Raw genomic sequence first — 17,646 nt, forward strand, 5'->3', positions numbered from 1 at the left:
CCCTAGAACCTTAGGAAAGGGACCTATGTTGGATCTTTCCATATTCTATAGTTGTGTGACCTATGAAATGTTTTACTGACATTGCATTCATAGTATCCAAGATGAATTTTATGGTGCTCAGTGCGTGCAGTGTGTGGTACACAGTAAAGGAAAAGTGAAAGTGTTATCGTTCAGTTGTGTCCGACTCTTTGCAACCCTATGGACTGTAGCCCACCAGGCTCCTCTGTCCATGGGATTCTCCAGGCAAGAATACTGGAGTGGATTGCCATTCCCGTCTCCAAGGGATCTTCCCGATCCAGGGATTGAACACAGGTCTCCTACATTGCAAGAGGATTCTTTACCATCTGAGCCACCAGGGAAGCCCGTACACTAAGTAAATGCTGGTTAGGTGACTGAATAAATGAGTTCATGAAGGGTATAGTCTGAGTCAACTTGGTAAAATCTGAGGAGACAGAAATGCACTCTGTCTGCCTGCAGGTGATTAAAACTTTTGTGTGTATCCATTTGGGGGCTAACACTTTGGAAGGCAGTTAGAATGCAAATCTACCAAATGAGTTCCTAACCTACTATTATACCTTCAATGAGAATTACAGATTTAGAACTTTCCAAGCTCTAGATGAAAAGGAGGATTCAAAAAGATGGGATGTGGGACAGGTCCATTTTAATGAAGAACATGGGATGTGTGGAGGTGCAGACAAGCTATGTGCTGGATAGGAAATCAACAGAAGGGAGGATGCCATAGTTAGACTGCGGATAGAGAGGATAAGGGGCTTGGGGAAGCACCATAGGTCATATTCTGGCTTCCTATTCACCACGTGCATCCACTCAGATTGTCACGTGTTGGCCAGCAGAGCAAGACTGCAGCCCAAAGAGACAGGCTGCTATCTATGACTTTGGAGCAAGTATTTAACTTGGTGAGAGTGTCACATGTATGTCTGTGGTACTTGTGGAACTGAATGCTTGACAACTCTAGCTCTCTCAGCCCTACCAGAGTGAGCTGAACCTTTGCTGTGTTAGTCAGCCTTCAAGATGGACTGTGGCTAAGATGGTAAAAAAAATCTGCTTGCAATGCGGGAGACCCAGGTTTGATCCCTGGGTCAGCAAGATCCCCTGGAGAAGGGAATGTCTACCAACTCCAGTATTCTTGCCTGGAGAGTCCCATGGACAAGAGGAGCCTGGTGGGCTGCAGTCCATAGGGGTCACAGAGAGTCTGACATGACTGAGTGACTAACACTAAGATGGACTGTGATGATCCTTGCCTCTTGGTATTCATGTTCTTGTGGAGACTCTTCCTACACTGAATAGGACATTGCAGAAGTGATGGTGTGACCTCTGAGATTAGGTCACAAAAGACAGCACAACTGTAAATTTGATCTCTTTGACAGCTTGCTCTGGAGGAAGTGGGCAACATGAGGACACACGTGCAGCCCTGTGGAGATGACTGTGTAGAGAGAAACTATATAAGGCCTCCCACCAAGAGCCAGCACCAACTTACCAGGCATGTGAGTGAGCCCCCTTGGAAGTGGATGCTCTGGCCTAGATTGAGCTTTGAGATGACTGCAGTCCTGGCTCTTAAGTGCAGCCTCATGAGAAGCCCTGAGCTAGAACCACCAGCCAAGCCATCCCCAGATTCTTGACCTACAGAAACTGCAAGATAATATTTGTTGTTTTACATCACTAAGTCTAATTTTTTTTTACACAGCATTAGAGACAAACACACTTTTTTTGTCTTAAAATCTGTGATCATAATTGCTATTGTACTTACTGCTCTGCCAGGTGAGTGTCAGGTGTTCCTGATCTCTTTAAAGGTGGTGGTGGTTTGCTCTTTCTTTGAGCTTCATATAAATACATAAGAATATGAGGGTATAGAACAAGGCCTCTAGAGTCAGGCAGCCATGAATGTAAGTACTGGTTTGGCCACCTGTGTGACTCTGATCAAGTTACTAAATCGAACTCAAATTTATTATGAGCATTAAAGGAGCAAGTGCATTTCAAGTGCTTTAGGATAGTGTATGACTCATGGTAAAAATTCAACAAATGTGACAGCTATTATGGTTAGTAACTATATGAAGAGATGCTTCTAAGGGCCTTGCCTTAAGGGTAAAAAAACACTAGTCAGTTCGCCAAAGTAGCTGAAGTATGTTTTATATCTTAAGTGGGGGATTTGGTTTCCATTATAATTATTAAATAAATTTATTGAGGTGTAACTCTGTATACTGTAAATTCACCCATTTTAAGGGTGCAATTAATGATTTTTTAAATTTACTGACTTGTGTAACTATGACCATCATCCAGTTTTAGGGTATTTTTTCATCATCCCCAAAAGAAATCACATGCCCAGTTGCAAGCAATCAGCTCCAGGTAACCACTAATCTACTTTCCGTCTCTATATATTTACCTTTTCTGGACATTTCATCTAAATAGAACCATACATTTTGTGGCTTCTTTCTCATACTATGTTTCTGAGGTTCTTCCATGTCATAAGTATTTCATTTCTTTTTATTGTCAAATAAAGTTCCATTGTTTGGATATACCACCTTTTGTTTATACATTATCCATTGATGGACTCTTGGGTGGCTTCCACTTTCTGGCTTTCATGGATAATGCTCTCTGAACATTTGTGTACAAATTTTTGTGTGGTATGTTTTCATTCAGCCTGATTTCATTCAGGTAGACATCAAGGAGTAGAGTTGCTCAGTAATATAGTAAGGTGAAAGTGAAAAGTGTTAGTAGCTCAGTTGTGTCTGACACTTTGTGACCCCATGAATTGTAACCTGCCAGGCTTCTCTGTCCATGGGATTCTCCAGGCAAGAATACTGGAGTGGGTTGACATTCCCCTCTCCAGGAGATCCTCCTGGCCCAGGGATTGAACCCAGATCTCCTGCACTGCATGTGGATTCTTTACCATCTGAGTCACTAGGGAAGCCCAACATAGTAAAACTATGTTTAACTTTTTAAAAAATTCCTAGACAGTTTTCAAAGTGGCTGTACAATTTACATTTCCCCCAACAATGTATGAGCTCTTATTTCTCCACATCCTTGCAACATTTCTTATTGTCTTTTTGATTATAGCCATTCTAGCAGGTGTGATATGGTATTTCATTGTGGTTTTAATTTGCATTTTCCTAATGACTAATGACAGTGAGCATCTTTTAGTTCTTATTGGCTAGTCACATATTTTCTTGGGGGAAATATCTATTCAAATCACTTGCCAATTTTTAATTGTTGTTTGTCTTATTCTTGTGTGTAAGAGGTCTTTGTACAGCTTCCCTGGTGACTCAATGGTAAAGAATGTGCCTGCCAATTCAGGAGCTTCAGGAGACATAGGTTCAATCCTTGGGTTGGGAAGATCCCCTGGAGGAGGAAATGGCAAGACACTCCAGTCTTTCTTGCCTGGAAAATTCCATGGACAGAGGAGCCTGGCGGTCTACATCCATGGGGTTGCAAAGGGTCAAACATGGCTGAGCACCCACACCAAGAGTTCTTTGTATATTCTGTATACAAATCTTTTACTGGATATGTGATTTGCAAATATTTTCCCCCAGGCTGTGGCTTGTCTTTGTATTTTCTTAGTAGTATCTTTTGAAGCACAATAGTTTAAAATTTTGATGAACGCCAGTTTAACAATGTTTTTCTTTTATGGATCATGTTTTTGGGATTGTATCTAAGACATCTTTATAGAACCTAAGGTCTTAAAAATTTTCTCCCCAAAGTTTTTTTTATATATAACTTTAGCTCTAACATTTAGATCTGTAATTCATTTTGAATTATTTTTTGTGTATGGTGTTAGGTAAGGATCTAATTTCATCTTCTGGCTTGTAGATCACCAGCACCATTTGTTGGAAAGGCAATCCTTTGTCAATGAGCTGCCTTGGTACCTTTGTTGAAAACCAATTGACCATAAATATAAGAGTGTAGTTCTGGACTCTCAGTTTTGTTCCACTGATGTATATGTCTGTCCTTAATGCAGTACCATAATGTCTTGATTGCTGTAGCTTCATAGTAAGCTTTTACATTTTTAACATGAAAGTCTGCCCAATTTCTTCAGAAAATTTTTTTTTTAGCTATTCTGAGGCTTTTGCTTTTTCATATAAATTTTAGTATGTTGTTGTATTTGAATCACTAAGTTGTGTCCAACTCTTTGTGACCCCATGGACTGTAGCCCACCAGACTCCTCTGTCCATGGGATTTCCCAGACAGGAATACTGCAGTGGTTTACCATTTCCTTCTCCAGGGGATCTTCCCACCCCAGTATAATTTTATTAATTACAGATAGAGACACATACACATTGCTGGAATTTTAATGGGGACTGCACAAGAACTATTGATTAATTTTGGAAGAATGGCCACCTTAACAGTATGGAGTCTTCTAATCAATGAACATGGAAAGTCTCTCCATTTATTTAGATTTTCTTTAGTTTTCCTCAGCAATGTTTTATAACTTTCAGTGTACTTTTCTTGCAATTGTTTTGTTAAATCTATTCCTAAATTTTTATTCTTTTTGATATTATGAATGGAATTGTTTTCTTAATTTCACTTTTGAATCATTTATTCCTCATATATATATAAATATAATTGATTTTCATACATTGATACTGTATCCTGCAACCTTGCTGAACTTATCAGGTAATGTTTTGAGATTTCTCTAGGATTTTTCTCTTTAAAAGTTTATGTCATCTGTGAAGTTTTGCTTCTTTTCAGCCTTAATGCTTTCTACTTCCTTTTCTTACATCGTTGCACTGGCCAGACCCCAAGTGCATTGTTAAATAGAAATAGTGAGAAGGACATTGTTTCTTTGTTCCTGATCTTAGAAGGAAAGCATTCAGTCTTTCACCATGAAATATGATAGCTATAGAGGTTTCATAGATGCCCTTTCTCAGTTGAGGAAGTTCCCTTGTATTTCAGGCTTGTCGAGAGTTTTTTCATGTATAGGTGTTGGATTTTGTGAAATGCCTGTTGTATATCTGTTGAGATGATCATGTAGTATTTGCCCTTTATTCTCTTAATACGGTTTGTTATGTTAATTGGTTTTTGGCTTTAAACCAACCTTGCATTCCTGGGATAAATCCCACTTGGTTGTGGTGTATAATCCTTTTTGTATTTAACTAGGTTTGGTTTCCTAATGTTTTCTTGAGGATTATAGTGTTTATATTCATGAAGGATGATGCTTTTTAAATTTTATTTTCTTTGTGATGTCTTTGTCTGGTTTTGGTATCATGGTAATACTGCCACATAGAAGGAGTTGAGAATTATTGCCTCTTCTTGTATTTTCTGGAATTTTGTGTAGTATTGGCATTATTTCATTTTTACATGTTTTCTAGAATTTACCATTTAATCCATTCAGTCCTGGGTTTAGCTCTGTGGGAAGATTTTAAATTACTAATTCTATTGCTTTACTTGTTATATGTCTATTCAAATTTTCTTTTTTTGAGTCAGCTTTGCTAATTTGTGTCTTTCTAGGTACTCATCGGTTCAGTTCAGTTGCTCAGTCATGTCCAACTCTTTGAGGACCCATAAACTGCAGCACACCTGGCTTCCCTGTCCATCAACAACTCCCAAAGCCTACTCAAACTCATGTCCATTGCATCTGTGATGCCATCTAAGCATCTCATCCTCTGTTGTCCCCTTCTTCTCCTGCATTCAATCTTTCCCAGCATCAGAGTCTTTTCCAATGAGTCAGTTCTTTGCATCATGTGGTAGCCAAAGTATTGGAGTTTCAGCTTCAGCATCAGTCCTTCCAATGAATATTCAGGACTGATTTCCTTAAGGATGGACTGGTTGAATCTCCTAGCTGTCCCAGGGACTCTCAAGAGTCTTCTTCAATAACACAGTTCAAAAGCATCGATTCTTCAGTGCTCAGCTTTCTTTACAGTCCAACTCTCACATCCATACATGACTACTGGAAATACCATAGCTTTGACTAGATGGACCTTTGTTGGTAAAGTAATGTCTCTGCTTTTTAATATGCTGTCCATGTTGGTCATAGCTTTTCTTCCAAGGAGTAAGTGTATTTTAATTTCGTGGCTGCAGTCACCATCTGCAGTGATTTTGGAGCCCAAGAAAATAAAGTCTGTCACTGTTTCCATTGTTTCCCCATGTATTTGCCATCAAGTGATGGGACTGGATGCCATGATCTTAGTTTTCTGAATGTTGAGCTTTAAGCCAACTTTTTCACTCTCCTCTTTCACTTTCATCAAGAGGCTCTTTAGCTCTTCTTCACTTTCTGCCATGAGGATCATGTCATCTGCCTACCTGAGGTTACTGATATTTCTCCCGGCAATCTTGATTCCAGTTTGTGCTTCATCCAGTCCAACATTTCACATGATGTACTCTGCATAGAAGTTGAATAAGCAGAGTGACAATATACACCCTTGATGTACTCCTTTCCCAATTTGGAACCAGTCTGTTGTTCCATGTCCTGTTCTAACTATTGCTTTTTGACCTGTATACATTACCTGCAGAAGGCAGGTAAGGTGGTCTGTTATTCCCATCTCTTAAAGAATTTTCCAGAGTTTGTTTTGATCCCTACAGTCAAAGGCTTTGGCATAGTCAATAAAGCAGAAGTAGATGTTTTTCTGGAACTCTCTTACTTTTTTGATGATCCATCAGATGTTGGCAATTTGATCTCTGGTTCCTCTGCCTTTCCCAAATCCAGCTAGAGCATCTGGAAGTTCACAGTTCATGTACTGTTGAAGCCTGTCTTGGAGAATTTTGAGCATTACTTTGCTAGCGTGTGAGATGAGTGCAATTGTGCAGTAGTTTGGATATTCTTTGGCATTGCCTTTCTTTGGGATTGGAATGAGAACTGACTTTTTCCAGTCCTGTGGCCACTGCTGAGTTTTCCAAATTTGCTGGCATATCGAGTGCAGCACTTTCACAGCATCATCTTTTAGGATTTGAAATAGCTCAACTGGAATTCCATCACCTCTACTAGCTTTGTTTGTAGTGATACTTCCTAAGGCCCACTTGACTTCACATTCCAGGATGTCTGGCTCTAGGTGAGTGATCACGCTATCATGATTATCTGGGTCGTGAAGAACTTTTTTGTATAGTTCTGTGTATTCTTGCCACCTATTGTTAATATCTTCTACTTCTATTAGGTCCATACCAATTCTGTCCTTTATTGTGCCCATATTTGCATGAAATGTTACCTTCGTATCTCTAATTTTCTTGAAAAGGTCTCTAGTCTTTCCCATTCTATTGCTTTCCTTTATTTCTTTGCATTGATCGCTGAGGAAGGCTTTCTCATCTCTCCTTGCTATTCTTTGGAACTCTGCATTCAAATGGATATATCTTTTCTTTTCTCCTTTGTCTTTCACTTCTCTTCTTTTTACAGCTATTTATAAGGCCTCCTCAGACAACCATTTTGCCTTTTGCATTTATTTTTCTTGGGGATGGTCTTGATCCCTGCCTTCTGTACAATGTCACAAGCCTCTGTCCATAGTTCTTCAGGCACTCTGTCTATCAGATCTAATCGCTTAAATTTATTTGTCCCTTCCACTGTATAATTGTAAGGTATTCATACATTTCATTTAAATTTGTGGGTATTTTAATTCATAGGTATTCATACATTTCATTTAAGCAGAAAGATACATTTCATTTAACTTGAAAGATACATTTCATTTAAACTGACTTGTCATAAAGTTGTTCATGGTATTCCCTTATAGTTCTTCTGTGTTCTGTAAGGTCAGTTTGTTATCTTTTCAGAGCATTAACTTTGGTTGAATTGATTTTTCTTTATTGATTTTGTTTCATATTTCATTGATTTCCATTCTAATTTTTATTTTTTCTTTCTTCTTGCCATATGTTTAATTATCTCATTTTGGGAGCAGATTCAGCCTATTATACAGAATGAAGTAAGTCAGAAAGAAAAACACCAATACAATATAATGATACATATATATGGAATATATATGGGGTAACGATGACCCCTTGTGCGAGACAGCAAAAGAGACACAGAGGTAAAGAACAGACTTTTGGACTCTGTGGGAGAAGGCAAGGGTGGGATGATTTGAGAGAATAGCATTGAAACATGTATATTACCATATGTGAAATAGATCGCCAGTCCAGGTTTGATGCACGAGACAGGCAGCTCAGGGCCGGTGTACTGGGACAACCCTGAGGGATGGGGGACACATGTACACCCATAGCTGATTCATGTGAATGTGTGGCAAAAACCACTACAATATTGTAAAGTAATTAGCCTCCTGTTAAATAAATTAATTTACAAAAAAAAAGCTTACTATATTGATTTGAGGTCTTCTTTTCTAACATAGCTGTTTATGGATATAAACTCCTCTCTTAGCATTCCTTTAGCTGCATATGAAACAATTTTATATGGTGTGATTTCATTTTCATACAGTTCAAACATACTTTTCCTTGTAATTTCTTCTTTGACCTATGGGTAATTTAGAAAAGTGATATTTAATTATGAAATAGTTTTGGAGCTCACAATATTTTCTGTGTTTTATTTCAAATTAAATTCCATTATATTTCACAGAATATGCTTGAAATGATTTCAATCTTTTTAAATTTGTTAATGCTAATTTTATTGCTTAGAATATGATTTATCCTGCAAAAAGTTCTATATGTACTTGAAAAGAATGTGTATGACATTGTTTAGTGGAGTGTTCTATAGATACCAGTTAGATCAAGTTGTTTGGTATTGTACTTGCAAGGCATAGCAAGTCTTCTACATCCTTGCTGATTTTCCAGCTAGTTGTTTTCTCAGTTTGGGGGAGTCAAATATTGAAGTCTCTAAATGTATCATTGAATTATATATTTCTTCATTTTTGTATCATGTGTGTATGTATTCCCAAATATGTCCAAGTTATGATCCCTAGAATCCCTCAATATGGTATGTTATATGGCAAAAGAGAATTAATGTTGCAGATGAATTAGGATTGCTAATCAGCTGACTTATAATATCTGAAGTAGCTCTTAGTTTAAAATGAGTGATTATTCCTTTCAGCCCACAAAACCACACAACCAATACTGAATTAGGGAATCATGGTCTATCTTTATAAAGTAAGGGAACAAGATCCAGTGCCCCATTCATTATATCAAGCAGCAACAGATTTGGGCTCTTCTTCACCCTTTTGTGGGGCTTCACTGGTGGCTCAGATGGTAAAGAATCTGCCTGCAGTGCGGGAGACCTAGGTTCGATCCCTGGATCGGGAAGATCTCCTGGAGAAGGGAATGGCAACTGACTCAAATATTCCTGCCTGGAGAATCCCATGGATAGAGGAGCCTGGCAGGCTACAGTCCATGGGGTCTCAAAGAATTGGACATAACTGAGCAACTGACACTAACTAACTTAGCCTTTATGTGTGACTTTGAGTAAAACTACTTAATTTCATTGAGCTTCAATTTTGTATCTTTAAAATGTTTTAATACCGATTGCAGGATAATATATATTAAATATTGAGCTCCTCAAACAGATGTTAAAAAATAGAGAAAATAATCTAAAACTCATTTTGTGCAATGAGAGGTAATGAGTTTGAAAACATTCACTGCCCAGGCCCTGGGAGGCAGCAACTCTTTTTCACAAAAACACTAAAGGTAAAACACAGAGTAAATCTTGAGATTGCTTTATATTTCACAACAAATGACATGACCAATTCTGATTTTCCTTCACATTCTGTACCTTTAGCTGCAAGGGAGAACTGTCTCACTCAGGCATCTGAAAACCTTTTTGCTGCCATGGTGAAGCAGAAACTCCTCCTCCACCCCATCTCTTTCCTCATCCTTTGACTTGGAAAATTTCAAGTAAGACCTCAGCTCTTTTTCTGTGACTTTAATACTGAGAGTGAGCCCCTCAGAGAATCCAACTAGCACCTCCATTTCTGTAACCCCTCTGTGTGTTCTTAATTTGGACTTGCTACTGTCAGCCTCCTCTCTAGCATCTTCCTTGCCTCACCACACTCCTGCTAACACACACCCACTGACACAATTTACACCCACACAATGACTCCAACATGAAGTGTAGGCTTGTGAAGCAGCAGGCTTTTTGAGAACCACAAATGCAGACATCAAAGTAATCTCCAGTTACATAAATTGCAGGGCCCGGTGCGAAAGAAAGATGTGGGGCCCTTTGTACAAAAAGCAAGAACAAAGTGACATTAAAGATACTAAGTGGTACTAATTTGTCCTTTCCTCCATGGTTTCTCTCTCAATTTGTCATGATATTCTTTATTTGCTATTTAATGTGATTCTAAATCAAGAAAAATTACATATTTGAATTATTAGCATGAATTTTACCACTCATCTTTATAGTGCCCAATTCTTCTTTTAAATGCAAATTAACCTATATGCTGAATCACCAAAATTAGGCACTTGGTATTTTGTAGCTCGTAGGTACTTATATATTTAATTCTTACCAGAACACTGGAAATATTACACACAATGAAGCCGATATATATATATATATATATATATATATATATATATATATTTGCTTCTATCTCTTTTGCTTTATTGTCTCATTGGGCTTAACTTACAAAACACAACAAAAATGAAATTGTTAAAAATTTGAAGATGAAGCCAAATATTTTTATCTCACTTCTTAGTATGCTCACATTCTACCAGCACTTCAGCTTACTGATGAGTAAGGAAAAACTGAAAAGAACTGTGGGTTTCCCTATCTTTCCCTTTTCCTTCTGTGTCATCATTTTCAGAATAAGTGGTTGGCTAATGCAGCAAAGTAACAAGAGTAAGAAAGGATATAATAGGCCCCTTGGTTGTTTGTGTTTCTTAGAACACTGCCATCCTAGCAAGTTCTAGTTCAAATGGTATACGTGGCTTCTGCAGGCTATCACTGCCTCTACTTAGCCATGGATGTAGTGCACTTGCCCTGTACTCACTTTTAGTGTTGCTGAACTCTTCAAAAAATTCTTTATTTATTTTTGACTGTGCTGGGTCTTCATTGCTGCATGCAGGCTTTCTCTAGTTGTGGTGAGCAGGGGCTCCTCTTTATTGAAGTGCACAGGCTTCTCACTGTGGTAGCTTCTCTTGTTGCAGAGCATGGACTTTAGATCACAGGCTCAGTAGTTGTGGCATGTGGGCTTAGTTCCCCCACGGCATGTGGAATCTTCCCAGACCACACTGAACTCATGTGCTCTACATTGGCAGACAGATTCTTAACTACTGAGCTATCAGTGAAGCCCTGTAGGGTCACTGCACTCTTGATGCAACATGGATCTACTGGAATTCTGTGCTCATGAGATACTGTGAATGTTATATGTGAACGGGATCACAAGGAACAGCAGATACACATGTTGCCCATATGTTCTCTGCTGACACTCATGCTCTGTTGTTCCATCAGATTTCCCTTAGAAAACACAAGTTTGAAGATAAAATTATTAAGAATGTCAAGACAGTGACAGCACAGCATTAAACCAAGTGCAAGACCTTTCTGACTGTGGGGTCCTGTATGACTGCACAGGCTGTACACCCATGAAGTTGGCCCTGAAGCTGTCTTTTCATTCAATTTCCTCCCATTTAGCAGACATGTCAGTTTTTCTGCTTACTTCCTCTCTGACTCATTTTCTGAAGCAGTGTATAATTACACATTTGAATCCATCCCTGATAGTTGGTATGCCAAGGGCAGATGCTCAAACAGGATTGTTCTTCCGCCTCATCTGCCCCTCAAACTGCACACAAACTGGATGTTTTAGGTGGATCTCTGGAAAAGAATACTCAACCCTTTGCAATCCCTTATTGTACCATGAAGTCACACTTATGGGTTCAAAAGATGCTGAAAGCACTCTGAAGGCTTTGGCCTTGATGTCACCGAGGAGGTCCCGTGACTTCCCTATACATAGGTTGTAGCTGGCAAGCACTCCTGCCTCATCTATTTTTTCTAGTTTATTATTTACTGTATTCTAATAACAGCTTTATTAAGATATAATTCACATACTATAAAATTTATCCTTTAGGAGTGTACAGTAGTTTTCAGTATATTCACAAATTTGTACAACCATTGCTACTATCCACTTCCAGAACATTTTCATCACCCCACAAAGAAACTCCATATTCATCAGTAACCATTCCCCATTCCCTCTCAAATGCAAGTAAGGACAAACATGGTGCACTCCTTTTGGCAATAAGGAGGTCCCTGCTGACTTTTTCCTGAGTGGTTTCAGTGAAATGATGAAGGACAATGCAGTAGCACAGAGAAAATGAGGGAAGAAGTGGAGACAGTGAATGGAGACTATTCCTTCAAACAACATACCCTGTTCTGTGATTCTCAAACCACTGAGACAAAAGATGAAGACTGGCTGTTCTGGGGTTTGCAGTGCTCCCTTGTAGGAAGTTAAGTGAAGGCAGAGACATTTTTGTCTTGGTAAAACTAAATCCATACTACCTACCTAGCACAGTACCTTGCACATAGTATGTGCTCAGGGAATATCTGTTGAGTACTAAAATATTACTGTAGGCATTGAGGAGGGACGAGAAACTGAAACTCCAGGTTAGTAGCTCAAGGTTAATATAATTGACATAATTTGGGGGAGACTCTGGGTCAAAATGTTTCCCCAGTGGCCAGGTTCTGGACTCTCATTGTGTGAGACTCTGTCACCTTACTCATGACGAGAGAAAGGAGGGGGTGAATAACCCATGGATGAGCACGTGATCCAACTTTCTTACCTTCTTTCTTAGCTTTGGGTAGAGAAGATCTTCTTTCCTCTCCAGAGCTGAGGGCATCAATATTTGAGTTCAGAACTGCCAGAGGCCATGTTCCCTAGCACAGAAATAAAGTCTACAGATAGTAAGAGAGACCAAAGCCAAAATGCTGAATAAGCCAGAGGGCAGTTCCTAAGGAGTTTAAGCTCCTGGAACTGTTTGTTCCTGAGGCCAGCTCAACCATGGTTAGGTTACTTGAGTCACTAAGTAAGCACTCCCTCTTCCTGACTGCATTTCCTTTGAGCTCATTAGAGTTGGGATTCTGGCACCTGCATCTGAAAAAGATGGAGAGACAAGGCTGTAATTAGAAGCCCAAACTTTTCCACCACATTTCATATCTGCCTGGTACTGATGACAGACCAAGATGGCTTTATGTCTTCAAAGAACAGGTTAAAAACATAGGCACTTATTTTTGTAAATAACATTTTGTTAGAACACAGCTTTGTCCACTATTTGCATTTTGTTTATGGCTCCTTTTGTGTGATGATGATAGAGCTGAATGGTTGTGACTGAGACTATGGCAAAAGCTTAAATTCTTTTCTAGTTGGCCCTTTATAGAAAAGGTTTGCTGACTCCTGAATTAGAAGATAATGGTAGAGGGGGTGGTAGATGCTGCTGCTGCTGCTTCATCCAGTTTCCCCTTTCCTGCCCTAGCACTCATGTCCCAGCTGCTGGGACTGTTGGCTGATAGCTTATGGAATAACTTCTGCAGAGAAATTACCCAGAAATCTGGGCAGAAATTGCCCCCAGTTATGCTCTTCTCCTTACTGCAGTGTTAGGCCAATGGTGGCTCATACGGTAAAGAAGCTGCCTACAATGCAGGACACCTAGGTTCAATCCCTGGGTCAGGAAGATCCCCTGAAGAAGGGAATGGTAGCCCATTCCAGTATTCTTGCCTGGAGAATCCCATGGACAGAGGATCCTGGCAGGTCACAGTCCATGGAGTTGCAAAGAGTAGGACATGACTGAGCAACTAACACTTACTTGCTTACAGGTGTAGGATTAGTGTTCTAGAGCTTCCCTGTGGGATCAGAGTGAAGCTACACTTCTGCATAGATCACATACCTGTTGGCTACATCACCACCCCTTCCACCCAGCCTAAGGCTCTACCTTAATACATCTATTTCTAAGTCAACCACTGCTTCTATGAACCCTAGTAAAGTAATGGGGCAAAAGATATTTTGCAGTTATAGCCCAGTCTTGGAAGCACACTTCATGGAGACTGTATATGATCTTTCTAATGCCCCTGGATAGGTGAGATTGACCAATGAAATTACCCCACACATCTGTTCAAATGGACTTGTTCTTTTGCCCTTGTAGGTGATGGAATTCCAGCTGAGCTATTTCAAGTCCTAAAAGATGGTGATGTTAAAGTGCTGCACTCAATATGCCAGCAAATTTGGAAAACTCAGCAGAGGCCACAGGACTGGAAAAGGTCAGTTCTCATTCCAATCCCAAAGAAAGGCAATGCCAAAAAATGTTCAAACTACCGCACGATTGCACTCATCTCATACACTAGCAAAGTGATGCTCAAAATTCTCCAAGCCAGACTTCAACAATATGTGAACTGAGAACTTCCATATGTTCAAGCTGAATTTACAAAAGGCAGAGGAACCAGAGATCAAATTGCCAACATCCGCTGGATCATCAAAAAAGTAAGAGAGTTCCAGAAAAACATCTACTTCTGCTTTATTGACTATATCAAAGCCTTTGACTGTGTGGATCACAACAAACTGTGAAAAATTCTCCAAGAGAAGGGAATAACAGACCACCTTACCTCCTGCAGGTAAGGTATGCAGGTCAAAAAGCAACAGTTGGAACAGGACATGGAACAACAGACTGGTTCCAAATTGGGAAAGGAGTACATCAAGGCTGTATATTGTCACCCTACTTATTTAACTTATATGCAGAGTACATTATGCAAAATGCTGGGCTGGATGAAGCACAAGCTGGAATCAAGATTGCCAGGAGAAATATGAATAACTTCAGATATGCAGATGACACCACCCTTATGGCAGAAAGTGAAGAAGAACTAAAGAGCCTCTTGATGAAAGAGGAGTATGAAAAAGTTGGCTTAAAACTCACCATTCAGAAAACTAAGATCATGGCATCTGGTCCCATTACTTCATGGCAAATAGATGGGGAGACAGTGGAAACAGTGACAGACTTTATTTTTGGGGGCTCCAAAATCACTGCAGATGGTGACAGCAGCCATGAAATTAAAAGACGCTTGATCCTTGGAAGAAAAGTTATGACCAACCTAGACAGCATATTAAAAAGCAGAGTCATTACTTTGCTGACAAAGGTCCATCTAGTCAAAGCTATGGTTTTTCCAGTAGTCATGTATGAATGTGAGAGCTGGACCATAAAGAAAGCTGAGCACCAAAGAATTAATGCTTTTGAACTCTGGTGATGAAGAAGACTCTTGAGAGCCCCTTGGACTGCAAGGAGATCAAACCTGTCAATCGTAAAGGAAATCAGTCCTGAATGTTACTTGGAAGGACTGATGCTGAAGCTCCAATACTTTGGCCACCTGATGCGGAGCACTGACTCACTGGAAAAGACCCCGATGCTGGGAAAGATTGAAGGCGGGAGGATGAGACAGAGGATGAGATGGTTGGATGGCATCACCGACTCAATGGACATGAGTTTGAGCTAGCTCCGGGATTTGGTGATGAACAGGGAAGCCTGGTGTGCTGCAGTCTATGGGGTCACAAAGAGTTGGACACGCCTGAGTGACTAAACTGAACTGAACTCCCCTTCTTATCAAAGTCCCATCTTGACCAAAGGCTCTTCAAGTGAAAGTCACTTAGTTGTGTCCGCCTCTTTGCGACCCCATGGACTATACAGTCCATGGAAGTCTCCAACCCAGAATACTGGAGTGGGTAGCCTTTCCCTTCTCCAGGGATCTTCCCAACCCAGGTATCAAACCCAGGTCTCCTGCATTGCAGATGGATTCGTTACCAGCTGAGCCACAAGGGAAGCCCAGGTTCTTCAAAGTTAAATATAAAAAGAAAAAAATTCCTTTCTAGCATTGGAACCAGAACAAATATAAAGAGAACATGGTATTGGGTTAGGGCTGAATTGGTGACTTCTAGGAGAAGACTCGATATTTTGACTGACGTCATTAAGTTAGATCTTTCAGGTTCTTCCCTTCTTTCTTTCCTTTGACCTCTCCCTTCCTTACACAAAACATTAAGACTCTGAATTTCTTTATGATCGGATATTCAGATCCTGTTAATGGTAGAGTCTGCCATTTCTGGGAGAACGTATCACCAAGCTGAGAAATGTATGAGTGAAGCTAAGTTTATCAGCTTTACATTTATTCATAGCTTGGTATTACTCATTTTGTATTCATTGAGGCTGGCCCAAAGTAGCTGCTTAATGCTTGCTTGCCAGTGAGTCAGCCTGTGCCCCCTGCTGAATAGGGAAATGCAAGACTGTATGAGCCTCTTGTAGCCTCTGGGAAGAGGGAAGAGATCAGACTAGCTCATTTCCTCATAGACACAGGTGTTCCTTAGCTCTGAACTTGCCCTCTGGCTTGCGTGTGAATTACAGTGTCAGGAGTGGCCAGTGCCACAGTGTGGGGCAAAGGTGTGACTGGGCAGACTTCAGGAATGCATTGTTCCAGAAAATTTGTCCAGTTATTTTTGCCTCCCTTTCCCTGGCTTGCTGCAGTTTCAGTCAACGAAAATCTGCCCATGAGGGGTTTGCTTTAGCTGCTATTGCAGTGGCCAGAGGACACTATATTTGGGACGCTATATTTGGGAGGCTCATTGCCAAGGTCCTACTAGATGCAAAGCATAGGTTTTTAACAACAAGCAATTGGACATAGTCTCTCACCTATCTGAGTTTATGACCTCTTTAGATAAGCAGTCAAACTCCCACTCTTGAACCAGAAGAATAATCCAAGGGGAATCAAGCAGCCCTCTTTGCAAAAGACCCATTTCCAGCAAGTGATGCAAAGGAACTATGTGAAGAAGCTAAAAGACCCAGAATCAATTCAGATGTGTTCACCATCATCTGGGTTGGATTTTATGCTGCAGTTATCACTAAAAACCCTGTGGGCTTCTAAAAGTTTCAAATGCAATGCCAGTTTTACATATGGTCATTTGTGAAGTCACCAATGCCACCAAGGATGTCACCAAACTATTGCAACACTCAAGAAATGCCAGCATTCCAGAGGTTGTTGTCCTCTGTTGACGGGCATTAGACATCACCCTGATGTCTAAGGGATGCACTTGTGCAGTTGTCAATGGTGATTGCTTCACACATACCATCTTGAACCTTTTTGATGTCTCTTTGTTGAGTAAACACATTTGTGAGGCCAAGTAAGACATTTTTCGAGTGAACGATGGAGTCCTGTCTTCTAGGACCTATGGATCATCATCAAGTGATTGAGGAAAGAACCTCTTTCCCTGGGTCTTCACAACAGAGATATGGTCCATGGGACGCACTTTGACCAAGAGCTAGTGATCATTTCCTTTTTCTTCTTATGGAAACCCCCTCCTCAAGTGCATTCAATCAGATCTAATCAAGACTGATGGCACTATCCTGTCTAAATGAATGACCCAAACTATGGTTCAAGACTGAAGGACAAACTGCTCCTCCAACTCTCTATGGGGGCCTTCTTTATTCAATTTCTGAACCTTGTACATCCTTCTAATTTAGTTTTCACCCCCCAAAGATTTTCCTGGAGATGCAAGTAATTTATCTTGGCCGAGAGGAAGAGCTATAAAAGAATTAAAGCAGATCTTGATTTTCTTTGCCTGGACCTTTGCCTCCTTGTCTTTTTTTCCCCTCTCTTCTCTTTTCCATTTTCCCCCTTGCAATGCCCTGAATCTTGACTGACATTACACAGCTAACAAACAACTGTGCCGGCTTACAGAGATAACTCTGGAAAGAACTGTTCTGTCAGCTGCCAGTATGAAATGGCACCAGTCATCCTGATGTGAAAACCAACCT

General features: G+C 40.1%; 1 long non-coding RNA gene across 1 annotated transcript in view; it reads left to right on the forward strand.

The window, feature by feature from the left end:
- LOC145536380 (uncharacterized) overlaps positions 1–15,703 on the forward strand; it is a 174,889-nt gene extending 159,186 nt beyond the window's left edge. The window contains exon 5 of the long non-coding RNA XR_014075810.1: positions 14,002–15,703. This is a non-coding gene — a long non-coding RNA (uncharacterized LOC145536380). The remainder of the gene's footprint in view (positions 1–14,001) is intronic.
- The last annotated feature ends 1,943 nt before the right edge of the window (positions 15,704–17,646 follow it).

The sequence above is a fragment of the Giraffa tippelskirchi genome, chromosome X (assembly GCF_054371585.1).
Source record: "Giraffa tippelskirchi isolate mGirTip1 chromosome X, T2T-mGirTip1v1.2.pri, whole genome shotgun sequence".
NCBI lineage: Eukaryota > Metazoa > Chordata > Mammalia > Artiodactyla > Giraffidae > Giraffa > Giraffa tippelskirchi.